This window comes from Bombyx mandarina, chromosome 22, assembly GCF_030267445.1.
Source record: "Bombyx mandarina strain Sakado chromosome 22, ASM3026744v2".
NCBI classification, from domain to species: Eukaryota; Metazoa; Arthropoda; class Insecta; order Lepidoptera; family Bombycidae; genus Bombyx; species Bombyx mandarina.
Genome location: NC_143228.1, coordinates 5519240 through 5540291, shown reverse-complemented (window position 1 = coordinate 5540291; position 21052 = coordinate 5519240). Strand labels below are relative to the sequence as shown.

Genomic DNA, 21052 nt, shown 5'->3' with positions numbered 1-21052 from the left:
ATGCCTAAGGTGTCTTTGGTCGATATTTGAATGATGAAATTTGAAACTATCGTCAAATATTTTACAGTAGGTAAGTAAATTAGTAAACAGTAGAATTAATTTTAATTGGATCTCAAAATGAATAATTAATAATGCAAATTTGAGAAATAAATAATAAGAATAGGTTTCAGTTGATACAAAAAAAAAACACGAAATAGTGCTGCAACACAATTACGAAATATCGATTTTTCACTCGTACAAATACCTATTCGTTCAGAAACAGCCGCGTTTAGTTTTATTGGCGTACTTTAGCGTAGTTAAAACTTTACCCTCTGGTTATCGATCGCTATTGCCTCGGAGCACGAGAGACCGGTTGACCTAATTACTTAACTTTTTAAATTGCCCATTTGTTCTTTGTCTTATGGACAGTGTTTGTGGTGCATCGAATTTCGAGATAAATGTACTTATATGTAGGTAGTATCTTTTTGGGTTTTCGTGATTAACAGTCATAATTATGTGGTTTAATCTAGCAATTTTTATTGTTATGTTCTCTTATGTCCAACGTGACGAATGCAGTTAACAGTTAGTCAATACACTATACAGTCAGTTGTCAATGACCACGAAAACTGTAAAGCATTCGAAATAATATAATAACAATAAAAATGAAATGTAAACCGTAAAATTTGTTTTAATAAAACTCATTAGATGAATCTAACAAATCCGGATCAGTAGTCGAATGAGCGAGAATTAGAGTCGTTCACTCCCCTACTTTGGTTCGCATACGAATATGAATATTCAGAGATAATTACGTCACTAGAACGTATGCAGCTTGTATAATGATTGTACATGTTCCCAGCCAGTTTTTGTTCTAATCGTTTATTACTAGGTCCAAGATAATAATAATAAAAAACTGTTCATTCGTGCTCGGTCCGCCGCATTCGACGCCGTCCGCTAAATATAATAATAAATTCATTTTGCTTTTTATATCTTTCGCGTGATTAACTTTGATTGATTGTATCCAAATATTGATATTAGATTCTGTAGTCCGGCAGTGCGAGATCGAGATGGAGCTATGCATCCGAATGCACGCCAGAGAGAGACGACTGATAGGTTTTGTGGTCGTTTCTGCTTCTTAATAAATGGTGATTGCGTTCGTTACGAGTTCGGAAGCGTTGCTTAAATAAATAAGTTTTAGCTCTGGCTCGGGGCATGTCGTTATTACTACGGAACAAGTAAACTACGAGCGTGTTTGTTTTATTGGATAAAATTTACGAACATGTGTTCCGTGGAGTGAGTTTTGAGGAATAGGTACTTTCTTCTGTTTCCTCTCTCTTGCCCTCAAAGCACTAATTTCCCCTCCTGTCTTAATGTAAGTTAAGTTTAGACTTTTTTGTCTACGAAGCTTTGGGATGATCTTCCATGGGTTTTCTTGATACCTGGGCTACAATATCTCTCTGCTCCACATGATGCTCGATAAAGAATTAGTAATAGCACGCAGCGTCTTAGCAACTGATGATCGTGAGCGATGATAAAAATTACCACCACCACTCACTATCTGGTGAGCAGTAGGTTTGTTCATAAGCCATTAACCTTCCAATAATCCAAGGTAAAATTCTGTATACAGAGCTTTACAATTCCTTCTGTTTACACAAAATGTCTAAATAAATAAATAAATATATAAATGAATGTGTTCCTAATTAACACGATGAGTTATATTCTTAAGTAAATTGTTAGGGCCCTCGTTATTTCCGGGCGATTGCCACCTTGAAGGTGATGCGCACCGAACTTGATGGATGGAGGTACCGGAGGCGCAGGCATGCGGCCCAGCCACATGAATTCGTGTGCCCAAAATCAAACTTAACTGTTACGGTCGGGGAAATCGAGACGACCTTATAGCAAGCGATGAAAGTTGAATTTTGAGCGGTAAAATATATATTGATAGCAAAATGATTTGTAGGTAGATCAGCGGTTTTGTCACGATTTGTCATACATCGATATGCGGTTACGGACATCCCTAGGTACTGTGCCATCCCGAAACCGAGTTGAAGGTATGACAAAAATGCCATGGGAGAGTTGGTAATGCTTGAACGGGTTTTCGTCTACGCATAAAGCTTTCATAGAACTGTCTCCTGTTTTGTTTTTAATAATTCAAAACACTAAGATACCGCGATGTATCTATAATCACAGATCTTAAACATACGATGCATTCGGTTCGTAATTTTCCAACGTTCGATATTAAAATAGAAAGAAAATGAGGAATTTCTCAACTCTGAGTGTACCTCTTATTACAATAACTTTTTGGTTTTTATTTTATTAATTACTATTATAAATTATATAGTTTTGTTATTTCAAGCCTTAGCTCACATTAAAAGAAAAAGTTACAAGTAAAATTTTTAATCTGATTTGACTAAATTAGGTAAACTTGCAGTATTGAAATACAACAAAATTAATATCAAAAAAGTGATATGGTCACGGCATGATAAATGTAAAATTATCGAAACGTGGGAAATAATAACATAAAAATACATACCTACTATATTCAAGATCGAACCGTAAAGTACTTTACTTTTACTTTACTTTTACTAATATTCACGAAAACTGAAGAAGATACTCAATCAATAAGTTTTTTGAACGATCGCAAAGACTTATTACTAAATACTTATTATTATAATACTATTTACTTCTTTACTTATAAGATTTACAAATTCAATCATTTCATCCAACATTGCAAACTCCGAAAACGTATCAACGCCTATCGATACCGAATTGTATTCATTCTGATTTCCCAGAAATGCCTTGACTTTTGCAAATAACCTTCAAATGTTAAATTCAAAGGTATCGTGCTCGAATTTGAAATTGAGACAGGCGGACAACATGGCCGCTGTGTTTGGACTTGAATAATTAAAATAAGCGTCATTGAATTAAAAATGAAGTTTATGTCGTTTAAGATCTTTTTATTTTTATTGCTCAGATCGGTGGACGAGCTCACGGCCCACCTGGTGTCAAGTGGCTACCAGCCCATAGACATCTACAACGTAAATGCCGCCACCAACCTCGAGACATTAGTTCTTAGTTTTTACAGTACAACGGCTGCTCCATCCTTTATACTGAAACGCATTAATGCTTCACGACAGAAATAGGTGATGGTACATACCCTTGCGGACTCACAAGAGGTCCTACCAGCAGTAATTACGCAAATTATAATTTTACGAATTTGATTTTTATTACACGATATTATTCCTGCACCGTGGAAGTCAATAGTCAACATTTGTCGAGTACGTATTTCATTAGAAAAATTGGTACCCGCCTGCGGGATTCGAACACCGTTGCATCGCTTGGGTGCACCGAGCATCTTATCTTTAAGGCCACGACGACTTAGATACCTTATTAACGATACCTTAGAAAAAAATCTAAATTTAAAAAAGCCATGATATTAGTAAAAAGGATAATGATTAAAATAACAATAATTTGCTTTAACGTGTTTTTACAAGATTCTCTATCAACCGTAGCGTAAACGAAAAGCCTAAACTAAATATTTTCATTAGAATCCGCTGTAAAAGAGGGCCTCATTCGTTGGAAGCCTATTTTCGCAGCACATTACTGAGGATGAATGATTTCCTGGGCCGCCATGATTTATGTCCCACTGTTCTGTGCGGCTACCAACGGCTAGCGACATAGACTCATTACCCACCCGGCTCTAGACTGGACAGTCCTTTGTCCGATGAATGAGGCACATTTGTCTTACATCGCTACTGGAACGGCTGCAGGATCGATAATAATAATAATTTATTTATTTCTCTGTTAAAGATATAGTACAAATACAAATAGAAATTAACCTTATAATTTATTTTGTAAGCCTTTGAAAGAGCTGAAGTGTGTACTAGGTTCAAAGACCTGTATTACTGATCGCTAGGTTCCCTCCTTCTTCAGATAGATTAGGTTAGGTTAAGTCGTGAACAGATGTTGCGGACAAGTGTTGAAAGATCATTATACTAGATATCTCACTATGTCGTGCTATATTTTTTTTTTTTTTTTTTTCGTTGTGGGCAAACGAGATTATGGCTCATGTGATGGTGATTGGTTAACATCGTTCATTTATGTCAAAAATACTAGGGGCACAGCCGTTGCTTACCACAAAAATGAATTGTATGAAGACACTTTGTAAGGGCAATGTATGATGTTTTTTCTTACGAATGCTGCCTCTATATTAAGAATTGACTCAATTGTGCATAAGCAAACTGTTAGTGTCGCAGTGGAAGTCACAGTCTCTAACAGATTAGTTGTTATTAACCGTATTATTAATATTAAAATTACTATAAAATTTATAAGCAGATTCATAATTTATCTTTATGATTATATTCAAATCAAATCAAATCAAATCAAAAAAGTTTTATTCAACATAAATGAAAGTACATACTTGTTGAACGTCAAAAGAATTAGGATAGCTTTCAAAAGGATTCGCTCAAGGATGCTAACAGGATATTTAGTTATTAATAATATTAAGGGCAACGTTATTAGCAGCTATTAGCATTCGGTTATTAGCAACTTTCGAAATACACCGCCGAAAATAAGTAATATATCTTAGTTGTGTTTTAGAATAATTACGTTTCACGCTGTTATAAAGTTTCTAGTAAAAAACGTACCTTCTCCGTATAGTTAATCTTTGACGGTAATGCGAGTCGCTACACGGTCGCTTGCTTTCTTTCTCTCGTAGTCTTATATTCAAATAGAATGAATAAAAAACACAATTTAAATTCGTATTTAAGCGTTGGCATAAATTAAGCACCATATTAATTAAGTAATAAATAAATGCCACTTGCAGTTAGTTTTCTTGTTATGTACGTACGCAGTTTGTGTATAGCGTAAGTGTAATTATAAATAGGCACTTATCAAAGATGGAATATATTTCGTAATATGTAATATTGTTTCCTTGGTTACCGGGGAAATACAAATCAAAACAGTAGATCGATGCTCAGTGTGAATAATTAAAATTTAAATAAAAGTGACAAATCGAATTCATATTTGTCTGTCGACTGAAGAATTAATTTAATTAATTAACTTAAATTTGGAATGCCTTGTGGTGACCGGTAAAATCGAGGGGAGGGGAAAAGGTCTAGGGGTGGAGGTCCCAAACGATGGTCCGAACGAATAGCGGAGGAACTGAGGGTACCTGTCAGCGACGCACTCCACCAAGCTACAGAATGGGATTGATGGAGACAGCTGGTTGACGGAATCAGACGGAGTCACAATCCTCAGCAATGAGAGACCGATTGAAGAGAGAGAGAGAAGTATGTAAAAATCACGATGAAGATAGCTCTATCAGATTGCATCCAACTACGGATAATCTAATATTTTGTAACTATCAACATCTATCTCCGGTGAGCACGTCTATTAGAATAGAAACATTGGTATGCCATTTGACGAATCCCCCACATGTTAAACTTGTTGCACATAATCAGACCAAGCCCAAGAGTTACAAAACCGTGTGAAGACTTCGTGCTATGACTATCTTAGGGATGTTTTCATCCTTGAAAGTTAGTCAGTCGTCTCTGGTGACAAAAACTATAAGAATCAATAAAATGAAGATACTAAATGCGAGATTAAACCGTAAAATTAGTTGTAATTATGCCTACGGCTTGCCGTAACCAAAGAAAAGAAATACTACATCGATAAGTTGTCTGAATTATCACAAAATCTATAAGATTCAAATCCATAAATCAAATCACGTTCTTGTAAGATCAGTATATTAGCCATAACGCTAGAAATGTCCACCGGCTTATTTGATCTTATATTGATTTTGACATATATGATGAATTTGAGCACCCTCTTAGTCGAGTGGTTAGTGAACCTATGAGGCCCTGGTTCTAAGTCGAAGGCAGTGCCTTTGAGAAATATATTTTGTGTTTGCTATTTGAGTGTTGTGCATGATGTAAAAAATATGCTAGCTCAGGTTCATTGAATTGGATGTTTATAGAAAAGAAATGTCACATAATGTCGGTCCGTTTAAACTATTCCAAATATCCAAAATAAACAAAACAAATAACTACCTGATGTATTTTTATGGTTGATATTTGACAAAATATCCAAATAAAATCAGTACAATGACTCACAAAGAACGGAAGCTATATACATATTACAAAAAGGTTAATTCTAAGTTGCAAGTAAATAACCTCTTTAATTAATTCAAAGCGAACCCAAGTTTCGAGCGTAAAGGTCGAAATTCTCACACTCACGTGATTGTAAGCTTATAACAACATAGCTAAATTTATTCGTGACTGACCCGTTCGGACTCTATTAAAGTATAAAACAAGCACAAAGCCAGTTTGTTCAAGTGGCACTAAATAATTTACTTGCGCGTACATATTGGAACTTTAATTTTGTTTTGTTTCGGTCGGAGACAAGAGGATGCCCGTTAAACTCAAGGGCTTGATCTATAAGACCATAATAAGGCCAGTTCTTATGTATGGCAGCGAAATATGGGTGGCGACCCAACTGAACAAGCATACTATCCAAGTTGTTGAAACGAAGATGCTGAAGTGGATTTTAATTTTAATTTTTGTTATAGCTTAGATGGGTGGACGAGTTCACGGCCCCCTGATGTTAAGTGGCTACCGGAGCCTATAGACATCAATAACGTAAATGCCGCCACCCACCTTGAGACATGAGTTGTAAGGTCTCACTTTTAACAGTATAACGTCTGCCCCGCCCTTCAAGCCGAAACGCATTACTGCTTCAGGGCAGAACTAGGCAGGGTGGTGGTACCTACCCGCGCGGTCTAACAAGATGTCCTGCCACCAGTATGTGCGTGGCGTCGCCGACAAGATGCAGGAGAGTAGGCTGAGATGGTATGGTCACGTAAAAAGGAGACCACCTGACTACGTCGGAAATTTGGCACTGTTGCTCGACTTTTCCGGTCGGAGGCCTAAAAGAAGAACCAAGACAAAGTGGAAAATATAGTGCTGAAGCTGACAAAAGGGAATGCAGTATTGCTGACGATGATGTCGAAGACAGAGCGAAGTGGAGGAGTGGAATAAGGAAAGCTGACCACACCACCGTGTAGGATAAATAGCTAGGAAGAGAGGCAGAGAGATAATTTTGTTTCGGTCTGTTATCTGTCTTTACATATCGAAGCTTCAATAGGCAATACCTGTGTTCTCCATATCTAAATTTGTAAAAACATCGTTCATCGAAAGGGTGAACTGTACGAAATCACATAATGTCGGGAATTTTGACAAAATGTAACGAAGTTTGTCTGTAGAGTCCAGTCGGAATTACGTTAGCGTAATCGAAAGTTAGAAGCACTTTGTAATTGAGAAATAAACAAGAGGGGTTAACTAATCATGCATTTGCCTTGAAACTTTGTTTTGTATGAAATAAGAGTTATTCTTATTTCGATACTTGGACATTTCTACCACACTGATGTCTGTAGTTTTAATATCTAAAGAGAGTTTCTGTGGGTTACTGAAAATATTTTAATATCTTCTAAGAAATTTTATTTTAAAAGATAATTCGTGCCACTTATAATCTGCAAAGTTCAACTAAGCAAATTATTTACTTATTTCACTTATCGGAATGTTAAAACCGTTAATCGTGTAAGAGGTAACCAAGAATTTAAGTAAATATTTTAATTAAAAACTACAAGTAAAGCTAACGGGTATTATTGATATAAATGCAAGTGGTAGCCGACGCTGTGATCTGTCACCTAGTTTAGCCACGTAACGTAGATTAAAACGTCCGCTAAGTAAGTAATAATGTTACATTTGATTTATTACGTTGGATTGTGATATAGTGTATAGAACTGTCCACGTATCGCTTGTATTGATTATACGGCCATTGATTAGATAAATTATGTGATTTACTAGGTGTTAGGAATGTGTTGAGTATGTCACCTGGTTGTTATTATAGTTTTATGAGTTTTTTTTAATGATTGGCATCTAATTCTTTGGGCAGGAGTTCACGCAGTCCAAATAAAAAGTAATAAAAATATAAGTTATGATAGAATAATGGCATGCTTTAATAGACATATTAATGTTATTATAACAAAGTTAAACATCACCAGGAGTGTTACAAACTAGTTTGGGTACATGTGTATGTACAGTTATAACAGCTTGGTCATAACGACTAAGAAAATGCTAGCATATCTAGATTTCATATTACGACCACTAAAATGGCCGTATTACACGAGGTTGAAGTAAATACGCATTTGAATACTAATATCAAAAATAAATCTAAGACATAATAAAATGAAACTAAATTTAAGGGATGTAATAAAATCAAACACAACATTTCTTATCAGTTCTTTGCGTCAAAGCATACAATAATTACATCACATTACGTCATATTGTATGTAGCTAATTGCTAATGTATGATTGATTAGCTTCTTGTCAATTTTAACCCCAAATTACGACACGCGCTATTAACTCGAGTTCAGCTGTGGTCTCAAGTTAGGACTGGGAATTTTAAATTAAGCCGTTTGGTTCGATATTACATAGCATCAACCCCTTCTTCGAAGCGAAGCGCATGACTGTTTTGTGGTAGAAGTAGGTAAGATGGTGTTATGTAACAATACGCACAATTATGCTATCAGACAATACGCGGCGGTGAGTCCACACTGCTGTAAACCATTATTTAAGTTAGGTCCAGAATATTTGTTCTCAATATGATCAAAATCTTTACGTGTCGGTAGATCGACAATGTGGCTGTATCTAGTTGACGTTTCGCAAACGAGTTATATCGTGCGTGAACGGGGACGTATTCAAGAAAATAATTTGTATTTGTTTTTGATTGGTGTACTTTTGAATAAGTCAGCTCATAACAAGCAAAGTTTGTCGGTGAACCTCATGGAGAGAATCTGAAGAGTGAGGTTAAAGTACCAATTAAAACCAATTCCAGCTATAAAAAATAAGCTAATTGCCTACACAGTTTTGGCCTAGTGGCCGAAATTCAAGAAAATCCCTGACAGCTCAAGATTAGGTATAACATTTTCTCCTTTGTTCTGATAATGTATTTTTTTTGCAAAACCTCCACATTGCTTTTATGCACTTCAAAAATGCGTTCTTACGAACTCCGGCTGAGATTCTCTGGCAAGCACTTAAGCACAACCAATGCCGGAACATTATATTAAGTAGTTCCAGAGTAGTTATTTATTAGGCTTTGACTTTGGTCCTCTACTATTAGACCTGAAAATAGACTATACTACTTAAAGTAAACAAAAGCCAGCACCGTTCTCGCAGCCGGATCGTTGTCAGAAATAGAATCAAACCTGACGCTATAAGAGGATAGAAGACAGAGGAAAAGCCGTGAACAACCACATATTATTCAGCGATGAACACCAATAAGAGTATTTAGCGAGCAACACAAAAAAAAAACCACAATCATGCGGTATAGCGCGGAAGTCCTGAGCGAGGATTACTGCTATTAGATTATAGATAGGCGAAATAATTGACTTATTCTCACGTAAAGTTAAAATAATAGTTTTAGATTTTTCATTAATACCATTGTCAATAGCTAAAACAAAAAAAAAACAGAAAAAGCGGTTTACAAACAGATGACAAAAAGGCACTGAAATGCTTTATCTTTGCCTATTTATATTATGTACATTTATTTTTCAAAACGTACCTACACTATAACAATTAGGTTATGTTGGTATGTTCACTGCAGTAAAACATAAAGTTTTACGCGCTCGATAAAGCTCATTAGGAATTAATTCAATAATATTACTTGGTTAATTGATTTTTTAATGTCCGCTTTTCTAGTTGTAGGATTATAAAATGAAATACTTTACTTAGAATGCTGTTTTCAATGGAATGAAAGCGCAAACAAGTAAAAGGCGTTCCGCTCGCGTAGCTTTTTTGATGTTTTTATAATTTATTTGTGTTACGTAATTCAGCATTTTAGGTGTGTGAGATGAAATTTGATTTCGAATGAGCAGTTTGATGTTTTTAAATCAAATTATTAAACAGTTCTTGGTACCTTTCAACGTTATCTAAATTGTAATATATGTATCCCCTCATCTCCTTTTTATCATCGCACCTTCCGCCATCAGAGCAGAGTTCATCTTTATTATCTGGAACCGCTGCGTTCATCGACAGTGCGTTTCCAAAGACCTTTTTTGCCACGTACCATCCGGCTTTGGAATGAACTCCCCTCCACGGTGTTTTCCGAGCGCTATGACATGTCCTTCTTCAAACGAGGCTTGCGGAGAGTACTTTATGGTAGGCAGCGGTTTGGCTCTGCCCCTAGTATTGCTGACGTCCATGAGTGACGGTGACCACTTACCATCAGGTGGGCCGTATGCTGGTCTGCCTACAAAGGCAATAAAAAAAAAATGTATGTACATCAGTGTATTTACGGCAAAATGTGTACCTAACATACCTACCTATTTCAATGTTGCAATAGGATTATAATTTCAACCAATAGGCTTGTTTCATGTGATTGAACTCTTCACAGCTTTTCGTTAGAAACAACAGAAATACGGCGCTTCTACCATCTCATGTGTATTTGGCGCAAAGCGATCATGCCTGAATTCGAACGCTAAGATTTACAATTTGTTACGATTTAACTGAGACTTCGAATTTATTTATTAACTTTTGCATTGCATCCGGTAGCTGCCTAGCACCAGGTGTTCCGTGAGCGTGAATTCTCATAACGAATTAACGTTGATATTACTTATCTCAACATTTCATAATTAATTATCGTACCCCATATCTGATAGTCTATCAGCTTTTACACCACAGTTTTAATTTGTCTTTTTTTAATACGCTTTATTATGTATGTATGTACCTATGTATTTATTTTACCGATTTGAAGACTATCGATTAACTTGGAAATTTGCACACGCTTTTTACTGGTGGTAGGACTTCACGTGAGTCCACACGGGTAGGTACCACCGCCTATTTCTGCCGTGAAGCAGTATTCTGTTTCGGTTTGAAGGGTGGGACAGCCGTTGTGACTATACTGAGATCTTAGAACTTATATCTCAAGGTGGGTGGCGCATTTACGTTGTAGATGTCTATGCTCCAGTAACCGCTCAACACCAGGTGGGCTGTGAGCTCGTCCAACCATCTAAGCAATAAAAAACAAAAAACGCAAATTTAAGGTCCGACGACAGTATAATAATTTTGTAATCTCGCTTTAATATACTGATTGGTATCAATAGGAAAAAATTCCCAGTTCAATTTGCTATTTAAGCGTGTTTTTTTTTGGGTAGTTTTTAAAAAAAAAAACGTGTGGCACTCTGGAACTGGCGCGGTAAAGCTATTGCATAGCATTTTTTATCAACTTATGCAATTATAATTAGACAATGATAATTTAATATTAAAACAATAATCAAACAAGACAACGCTATATTAAACATTAATAAAAGCAAAACCTTAATTGTCCCCTTCACACTGATAAGCTAGACCGCGCGAGAGAGAGATGGGCAGATTTTTCATGATGCGCATGCAGTGTGACGTCACGCCACGCGCTTATTCACAAACACTACACAAGCGCAACGTCTGAATGCGTTGAATGCGAGCTACATGGTAGGCGGAGTGAGGGGTGTTAGGTTTTTTCGTTACGGTATTTCATGATTCGGTCGCCGCGCTCAAGGCCCGCGATAAAAGCTATGCAATAGCTTAAAAACATATATAGTTTAATAAAATTGTTTGGAGAACGATTTCCGAAATGAAACATGCTCATGCGGTCCTGTGCGGTTGTATTTTTCTCGTCGATACCGCAATGCGCAAGTCACGAGCGGTTATGTAAGCCAGCTGCCGGCCGGCGCCGTCATTATAGGCATTACAGGAACACTGGCGGGCCATTGTCAAGATTGCGGGGTCACCGAGACCTGGAACAACTGCCAATTTCGCAACTATCCCTATAAGCCAATAAATCGCTTGTAAAACAATTGACTAGCGGAGAAACTGAAGGTCTGGTTGCACTTGTCCTTGTTCGTTTAGAATTATAAATTATTTTAATTTTCAATTTTTTTTCCTTTCATTGTACTATCGCCAAAGAAGGACCATCTGAAGGTAAATCTTCGCTCATAGACTTAGTATGGCCCAATGCTGAGGACTCTTTTCAAAATCGGTTTGACAAAAGATATCATCTTTTCGCATTAAAAGTGTACAATTTCTAAAAATATTCGAAATTGAGTTAATATGCGGAATCGTTTGGTATCACCAGTATTTTTCTCATAAATACTGTCAAAAGACCGTAGTTTAGTTTTAGTTTTTACTTTTTTAGTTTACCTATATTATGACTACTATTAACAAAATTAATACATAATTATATCTTACTTTAAAAGACAGATAATGTAACTGGTAAAAACTAAAAAATAAATGTTGTAAAAATGATTAATATTAAAAATATCTTAATGTATGTTAAACCTTTAAAACACTCTCCTGTAAAATTTAGTAAGTTTTGAGATTATACAGTTTTAATGTGAGAAGACGACATGTCATAGTGAAAAGCCGCGCAAGCTAATTTTGGAGCTAGATGGTATGTACATATTGGCAAATATGATCTCTTAAATTTCCTATTGTCAATTAATTAGAAAAACTAGGCTTAGTGGTCAAGTCGCTTGTTGTGATTCAATCATTCAGCACATTCAAACGTCGATAGTTCATTACAATGTAATCAAATCAATTGTCAAACAGCGAAGCTCAAACGACAGAATTCGCTGATGAATGCAGACTCCCCTTTATTCTCCGAGCACAGCCGATGATAGGCATCGTGACTTGCTCACGGATATTAATTATGGAAATGATTATGACGACTCATACTGTGCTCAGATGATCACGCTTCCGAAGAATATACAGTATGTTGTGTAGTGCTATTTGTTGTAAAATTTTATTGCATAGAAATAATTAGAATGTATTGATATAAATAGAATTGAGAATGCTTTGATTTCGGTGAAATAAAAGCATTACACGATATAATATCAATGTCTAACCAAGTTTCACAGGAGTATTTTTGAGTTCAGAGATCTATTTTGAAGAAAGACTACAGATTCTTTACTAACTATTTATATAAAATACGTCAATTCCCTTGGATCATTGAAACTTAAACCATTTTGATCAAATTTAGTAGCAGCTCTAAGGTATTATAAATATCAGAATTGTATTTTGAGTACGAGATTTAAAATTTTAATTAATAAATTTATTATTTTATTATCGTGAATAAATGCCTTCTCCGTTTTATATTTCGTTTTTATTCTTATAGCTTGTATCATGAAGAAGGTCAATTTATATGCAGCGATGATAAGGTTGAATAAAAATTAGCCACATCTAAAATAATATGCTCAAAGCTTGTTCCAAATGGTTTCTAATAAAAATAAAATGCAGTTAATTTTAATAATTTAACTGTAATCAAATGTATTTATCTTGTTTATACGGGTATTTACTGCTAGGATTATCGGAGATATGTATTTGTCACATTAAATCGACACTTCAAGGTATTAGCAGATTTTCATCGTCCACCAATTTATCAATCCATAATGACAAGTGCTCAATACGTATTGTGTTAGTCTACATGCTTATGTTTGAAGAGTGCTAATCCTTATCTCTTATACGTTCATCTCTTTATCCGGATCGTGAGTGTTTTTATTGCAAATTCCTGGTTTGTATAGTAGTGGCTCGTAATAGTAACATGTGACAGATAATAAATAGAACGAGATACATATCGTAAGATAATGTGGAAGACTGATCTTGATAGCGCTTTTATTTTAACTTACAAGATTTTGGACAAGACACATGTGTGTCGCCTGTATTTGATGCAACTTTCGATGAATATTTAATGTACATACTTGATGGGGTTTTTTTATTTTATTTTTCCTACCTATGCTGATAGCCTTGAGAGACTATTTCAGCTTCGCCTTAACATGTAAGTGAGCTCACGAGGCAAAAACTGGAGTGTTGCTATCACTGGCCCTAGCAAGAGCAGTGCTTCGCAGAATCTACCACCGGATCGGAAACGCGACCCACTGAGAAGATCCCGCGAGCAACTAAGTGCGCTGTTTCTGTGGGTTTATTCGCTCGTCGAGCCCTTCGTCGCAAGCGACGACTTGATGAGAGCACTTAGAGGTAAGTGGCGACTTGGCTGGCATTGCTGACGTCCATAAGCAACGGTAACCACACCACCATGAGCTGAGTCGTTTGCATACTGAGGTAGTCAAAAAGCATTTATCACACATTGGTCGTACTATTTATTGGAAGGATGTTTACCTGTATTAGATAATCGGGCACTAGCATTCTGCGAATAGGGTTGTCCAGTCCAGGCAATTCGATAGAATAATTGAGAGTTTGAACGTTTTGGATTGGTTGATGACACGTTAAATTTCGAATATAGGATATTACCGAATTCTGAATCCGAAAATCTGTCTACCGATTCGGGACAAAAAGCTTCGGTGAAGTACGAATAACGTCGGTTTCAAGTTTAAACTGAATACGAACTAAGAAATTCACTTATGAGTAAAAAGAGAAGTACGAAAATTGTAGTTGAAATTTTTTATTCATGATAAAATACTTAGTACAAGCTCAATGCTCAATTACAAAGGTAGTTTAGATTTTCCTGATTTTGAACTACAAAACTTTCATCATAATCCATGGTCGTCCAAGTTATTATGATTGAGGGATGCTTCAATGACAGGAGTGGCTTCCATTTATTAGGGCTGTCTGTATTTTCGTTTTTTTTACCTATCATACATTTGTCAACTCTATTTATAATCACATCAGATTAGGGATAAAAGTGTAATACTCACACTATTTTTTTTAATTTTTTTATTGTTTGGTTGAGTGGACGAGCTCACAGCCTACCTGGTGTTAAGTGGTTACTGGAGCCCATAGACATCTACAACGTAAATGCGCCACCCAACTTGAGATATCAGTTCTGAGGTCTCAGTATAGTTACAACGGCTGCCCCACCCTTCAAATCGAAACTCATTAATGCTTCACGACAGAAATAGGCAGAAGACGTCCTATCACCAGTAATTACGCAAATTATGATTTTGCAGGTTTCATTTTTATTACACGATGCTATTCCTTCTTTGTTAAGTACGTATTTCATTAGAAAAATTAGCACCCGCCTGCGCGATTCGAACACCGTTGCATCGCTAGATACGAATGCACCGGACGTCTTATCCTTTAGGCCACAACGACTTCATTTATTGTCGATATGTAATGATTAACTGAGACTGTTTGCATTATTTCTAAATTTATTGTATCTCAAAAACCGGTTTTGTCGTCTCCGTATGTTAGTTGTCCGTGTACTGTGAGCATAAAGTAGCTAGCGCATAGACACAGCTGTCAAGTGAAATGTAGTGGAAACCACGGCGGCAGGTTCTGCGATTGCGCGTACGCAGCCGGCACGGCAAAGAGCGTCGGCGTCTTTGATCCGCGGGATCATATGCGCCGTGACATATCTAAACGGGATATTTTTTTCACGGATCTATGAACTCCATCACGGATCGTGCGTTGCTGTTGCGGTGGCATCAGAGTGCTTGCTGTTGATGTATCGAGTTTAATAAATTACCGAATGATCGGTTGTTATTTGATGATATTCGGTGTGTTAGTCTTATTTTAAGAGCGTAGAGCCTTTTTGGGATCCGTCACTAGTTCCTGGATATAATATAGAGAATGTAATTACAGACGTGTTTATTGGATTAATACTTCGTCATCTCCTATTATTCAATTAACCATGGTACTTTTTGACGAACAACGTGAGAAGTGATTGAATATCTCAAACGCTATCTGCATTAATAATGTCATTCTATAAGATGACATAAAACTGAATCAATAAACAAAAACAAAAGCCCAACTTCCTTCCTAAATACTTGGAAGCGAATCCAAAGGGAGGGCCCATTTAAAACAAATAGAACAATGAAAATTTATTAAAATGCAATAACAATAAAATTCGTGTCCGGACATTAGTGATGTTAAGTTATTCTCGAAACGCCACTTAATGAGAAGTGATGGGTTTGTAAGAAAATAAAATAAAAACACAATGTATGTACCCACCCCGGGTTCCAACGAGGTTGTTTGTTGCATTGCGTATGCAGGGCGCATGCGCTTGAAACAACATGTCCTGTATGCAAAGAAATTCCTTTCACGGTCTCGTTACAATCGAAAAATTTGTCCAATCACGTCGATTGTAATTAAAATGATTAATAATTAATCCGTTTCGATTAGATGATATCGTTGCAAGTATGACTTAGCCTAATCAGTCTGTAATACCAAAACCAGTCGCTAGTATAGTTAAAAGAGTCTAGAAACATATTTTCAACAAAACAAATCAGATTTTACTTTTAATAAAAAAATATATGTTAATACATAAAATAGTAGGTGTAAATAAAACATGAATCATGTCAAAGTAGCATACTTAGAACGGCGTTATCAAAAATCTATAGTCCGAATGAACGTAAGCCATAAATCGATGAGACCCACGAAGCGAGGTTGGTACTTGTACAACACTAATTCTAACAGCTTAACTACTTTTGTGGCATCTTCTACACGATGACAACTTCGTGGAACTGGATTTGTGAGCATAAACAAGAATTCAATTCCTACAATTCGCCAATAAAAATTATGTTAATTATGTAAAGATAAATCAGTCTTATGTCGATATCCTCAGGATTTAAAATCGAGAATAGATTTTAGGCAAAATTCTCGAGACCGGACCGGCTTCCCGTCTAAGTTCGACACTCGTTGTTATTCCCTGCGTCGCCTGTCACACGCCACTCGGTAGCACCCATCCGTAATAATAAGAAACGTAATATAAAAGCATTATAATCCAATCATAAGGCAACATGAGGTGTGACCGCCCGCGAGCTCGATTTACCATTCGGAGCGCGCCCGTTTTCATCGTTAAATATTTTTTGAATGTACAACACTATAAAGAATTAGTGGTAAATTGTCAGTACAAGACACACACATCGCTGGGAGCTTATTAGATGTACTGGTCGCATTCGATCACTTTCGTCTTCGGCGGTGGTAACTGCATTCTTGTGTTCCGTGATAACTGAAGTTCATTGACACGTTGATAATTAAAACAAAGCGATTACGATCGGATACGCAGAGATGGTTTGTAATAAGGTCCTCTAAAAAAAGTCGATAAAACTATTTTTACAACTAATCGTGTTGTACTTGCGGTATTGTTTAACTAATACCTACATTGCTACAATTCTTGAAGAATTTATTAAGGTAATTACTATCATTATGAATAACAAGTTTACCAACAAAGATTACGACGCCTTAAGCGAGGAAATAGCTTATACAAGATCGCAAGTGATACAAAGTTGTAGGATTTAATTGCAACAGCAATATTTCAGTCGGTTTGCGGTGCGGTAAATACATAAATACTTTAAAAGCAAAGCAGCGTTGCGACGTTAGCGGACACCTAAAATACTCGTCTTCGATACGACGATCAATAAATTAAAATTAATTCGGCGTGCGAACGGCGAGATCCGATACACGATACCGACGCCTACATTTATCATTCGCTAACACGTCGGACATTTCACAGGAGGAACCAGCCGAAGAAACGTGGCCCTTATGACGAGACGCGCAAAGGTCACGCCGATGACGATGATCAAGCACGTAATGATCTATCGCGGGAACAAAGGATAACACATTTAAAGACAATACGCAGAAGGGATAAGTTGGCTTGAGCAGTGGACGCTCTGAAGGCGTCGGTACACGCGCGAGTACGTCGCTCGCATGCGGACGCGGCTGATGTCACGCCGTGCAAATAAACCGTCGCAGACTTGCCGACGCTGTCAGCATGGCCTTGACGCGGGAAAGTTCATTTGCTAACCATCATCTTTTAGTCGCGACCAGCTTATATGTTTAGAACATGTAAAACTTACCCCACACCCCTGATGGGAGGGTTACTATGGTCCTGTATGTAATGCGTCACGCTGTGATCGGCACAAGCGTAAGTTATTACGTATACACCAGTTACGCGGCGGTTTCAACCGAAAGGGGCAATTTTCGCCGCGAGCTGAGGAACACAAAAATGAGGGAAGTTAACTTTCGTATGAACCACGCCCGATGCGTTTGTAAAATATGCGAGGGGCGTGTTAATGGAATCAATGCATTATATTTCGGTCCTTTGAAAACAATTTAGCCAATTTGTGGAGGTTCTAGTGGAAGTTTTTAAATGTAACTTTGTTAGCTAATTGTATTAGCTTAAGAAACACTATCTTGTAAGGTTCTCTAGAAAAGCTATAAATTTTCGTAGGATATCTCTGTAAATTCACATTGAACACTGTTTTTCTTAATTTTCATTAATAAAGGTTAGTGAGAGATGGCATAAGGTCATTTAATGGTAAGTGGCTATCGTTGCTAGTGAACAACAGTACGAGAACAAATTCAAAGCGCTGCCTTTTGCTATTCTGCTAAAAACTTTTGAATACAGAATCGGATGAATATATGTATGTGTGTAAAATATATAAACTCAACATGTGGTTTTTTAAATAATAATAAAATAATAGTAACAAAACTTTGACAAAACCGTTAAAAAATATGTAAACAAAACGGGCGTTAGTGCATTTTAACAGCACTTGCAGTACCCTGTGGCGATCATGATAAGATCTTGGAATCGCATCTGCCGGGCTGTAGGACGAGGGCAAGGGCTGGGGTTCAATTCCGGTGTTCCGACGCCTCGTTGTGGGAACCTCTAATACATAAATTGGTTTGTGATTTCTTGTTTACGTAGTGAAATTTTATTTATGAATCATTTCGTTCGGTTTTTGCTGTATATATTGACGAGTTCGAAATTTGAAACATTTTAAATTTAAATTTGTTTATGTTTTGGGTAGCTTTAGTAAATTATGACAATCTCAGTTCATTTTCGTCTTTTATTTCCTATTGGTTTTGTAAATAGAAGACATAAAGCTCAATCACGATCAGGGCATAATGATATATAAGCTACGTACGCATCTACTACAATGACCGAAGCATACACAGCCCTCTAATGAATAAAAAGCACCGGTGGCCGGCCGGTACCAAGGTACAATTCTCTGCAGGCTTAGGGATACGCTGCCGAAGGGAGGGTTGTAAGCTGTCGCTTCGAAGCCCCCGTTTTTGTGTGTCGTGGTAGGAGGGCAGGTAGGGCATGTGGCGAGATGGCGCGATAACACGAATTATTCATACGCGTTATCGGCCCGCCATCGCGGAGCTATTGTGAACGCGGCCTAACGCGCGAGGGGTGGCTCCCGGCTGTCGCAGGCGCTGTCAAAACGTTGTTGTGTACTCGGCTTAATGTGACGATATTACAGATTGTTTTAGTTCATAAAGACATAATTATAGTTCATTTTGTCCGACTATCTTAAACACTGACACGTATACGTATTCTAGATAGTAGCAAAATTCATAAAGCAAATTAATAAATATCTCATGTCTGTTATGTATAAAAAAAACAACAATTTATTATCTATTGATATTATTGTGTTTATAGTCTATACAATCGAACGTACAAAAGAACGGATTTCTGTTAAAACAAGATAAAAGACCAAAAACTTAATTAACATAGTTTCGACATTCGCAAAGTTCATTCCCCCCCACTAGGGCCGTGACTAGATCGAGTACGGGTGCCCTTGTGATAACGATCTGATATAATCTCAAACTGCGATCGACACCTGGCTCTTGTATGCGGGCTAGTATCGATATATATCGGCACAGTGACGAATCCATTGAAGCGGTATCGATAGTAAGGTCAAGGATATTACGATTTGTTTTAACTAACTGGTATTCAGACGTCTAACACAATAGGCTTAATTAGTAACGAATACGCAAGTGTACCGCCATAATATCTATGATTGCATTGTTATTCTGAAAGTCACTTGTTGTTGTGTAATTGTATAATACTAAAACATTAGATCACGTTTAATTACGTCTATACTGCATAAATAGTTTTAATTGCATTAAAATATATCAATAAGTATTAATTGAAAATACTTTTACGATTTTTAATCTGGTGTGGTGTATTGTAATTTTATTATTTCCAACTTTTTTTTTCTACCTAAGCTGGTAGCCTTAAGAGACTATTTGAACTTCACCCTAACGTGTGTAGGTCAGCTCACGGGGCTCAAACCGGAGTGTTGCTAACACTGACCCTAGCAAGAGCTAGAATCTACCACCGGATCGGAAACGCGACCCACTGAGAAGATCCGGCGAGAAACTCAGGGGGCTCGTGGTACTGACATCGGTTTAGCGACATCGCTACGAAACCGCGAGATTAAACCGTAAAATTAGTTTTAATTATACGCTTACACCTCAATAAAACCGAAGAAAATACTATCAATAAGTAAGTCTATAAGTGCCGTGGTCTACTGAATAACATGCCCGGTGCTTTCATATTGAGTGATGCGTCTCTTCGCCGTTCAGATGTACCAAAATAGGGTAGGTACATTTCGATGATGAAAGAATAGCATCGTTCGAATAAAATGCGCAAATTTAATATATTTACGTGATTAATGTGAACCTCACGATCGTCGGTCAGACAATAGGTGTTTCTGCTTAGCTTGGGATTTTTTTTTCATTTATGTTGCATTAATGTACTACTACTAATCTATATAATCTATATTCTATTACGCGAACTACTAGACCAATATAATATTCGAATTCAATCAAATTGAATTTACATTAAAGTTAAACATTAATAATTAGATACCCACAGCGCTCTACGGGAAATACTTCCGTAACGTACTCCCTGTAGCTATACCACCGGGAATACGGCAAAGGGATGCGCCCTAAGCCTATTCGTCCAATCCACGAACAGAATTACAGCCACTCAAATAACAAACGTCCCGAAAAATACACGCGCACATATGCTGGCTTTCATTCGTTCATGTAAATAACAATCGCTGAGTGTAGTTTGTGAATTTAAAAGGGGGAAACGAGTGAGCTGTACTCATATTTGTACTCACGAGTAGAGCGACCGAGCACATTACTAATGTCACAAAGCAGATGTCACTTCGCTGCCCCGCTATTGTGTAGGCCCTTAATGAAATAAATAAACTCGCTCAATCAAAACGTGTAAACGTACAAAAACATTTTAACGGTGTGTACCATCAAACTGACACGGCTGTGTA

The 21052-nt window shown here is 37.0% G+C and overlaps 1 protein-coding gene across 5 annotated transcripts in view; it reads left to right on the top strand.

The window, feature by feature from the left end:
• grn (GATA binding protein grain) overlaps positions 1–21052 on the top strand; it is a 113416-nt gene that overhangs the window by 17089 nt on the left and 75275 nt on the right. The gene's annotated exons all lie outside the window — the stretch shown is intronic.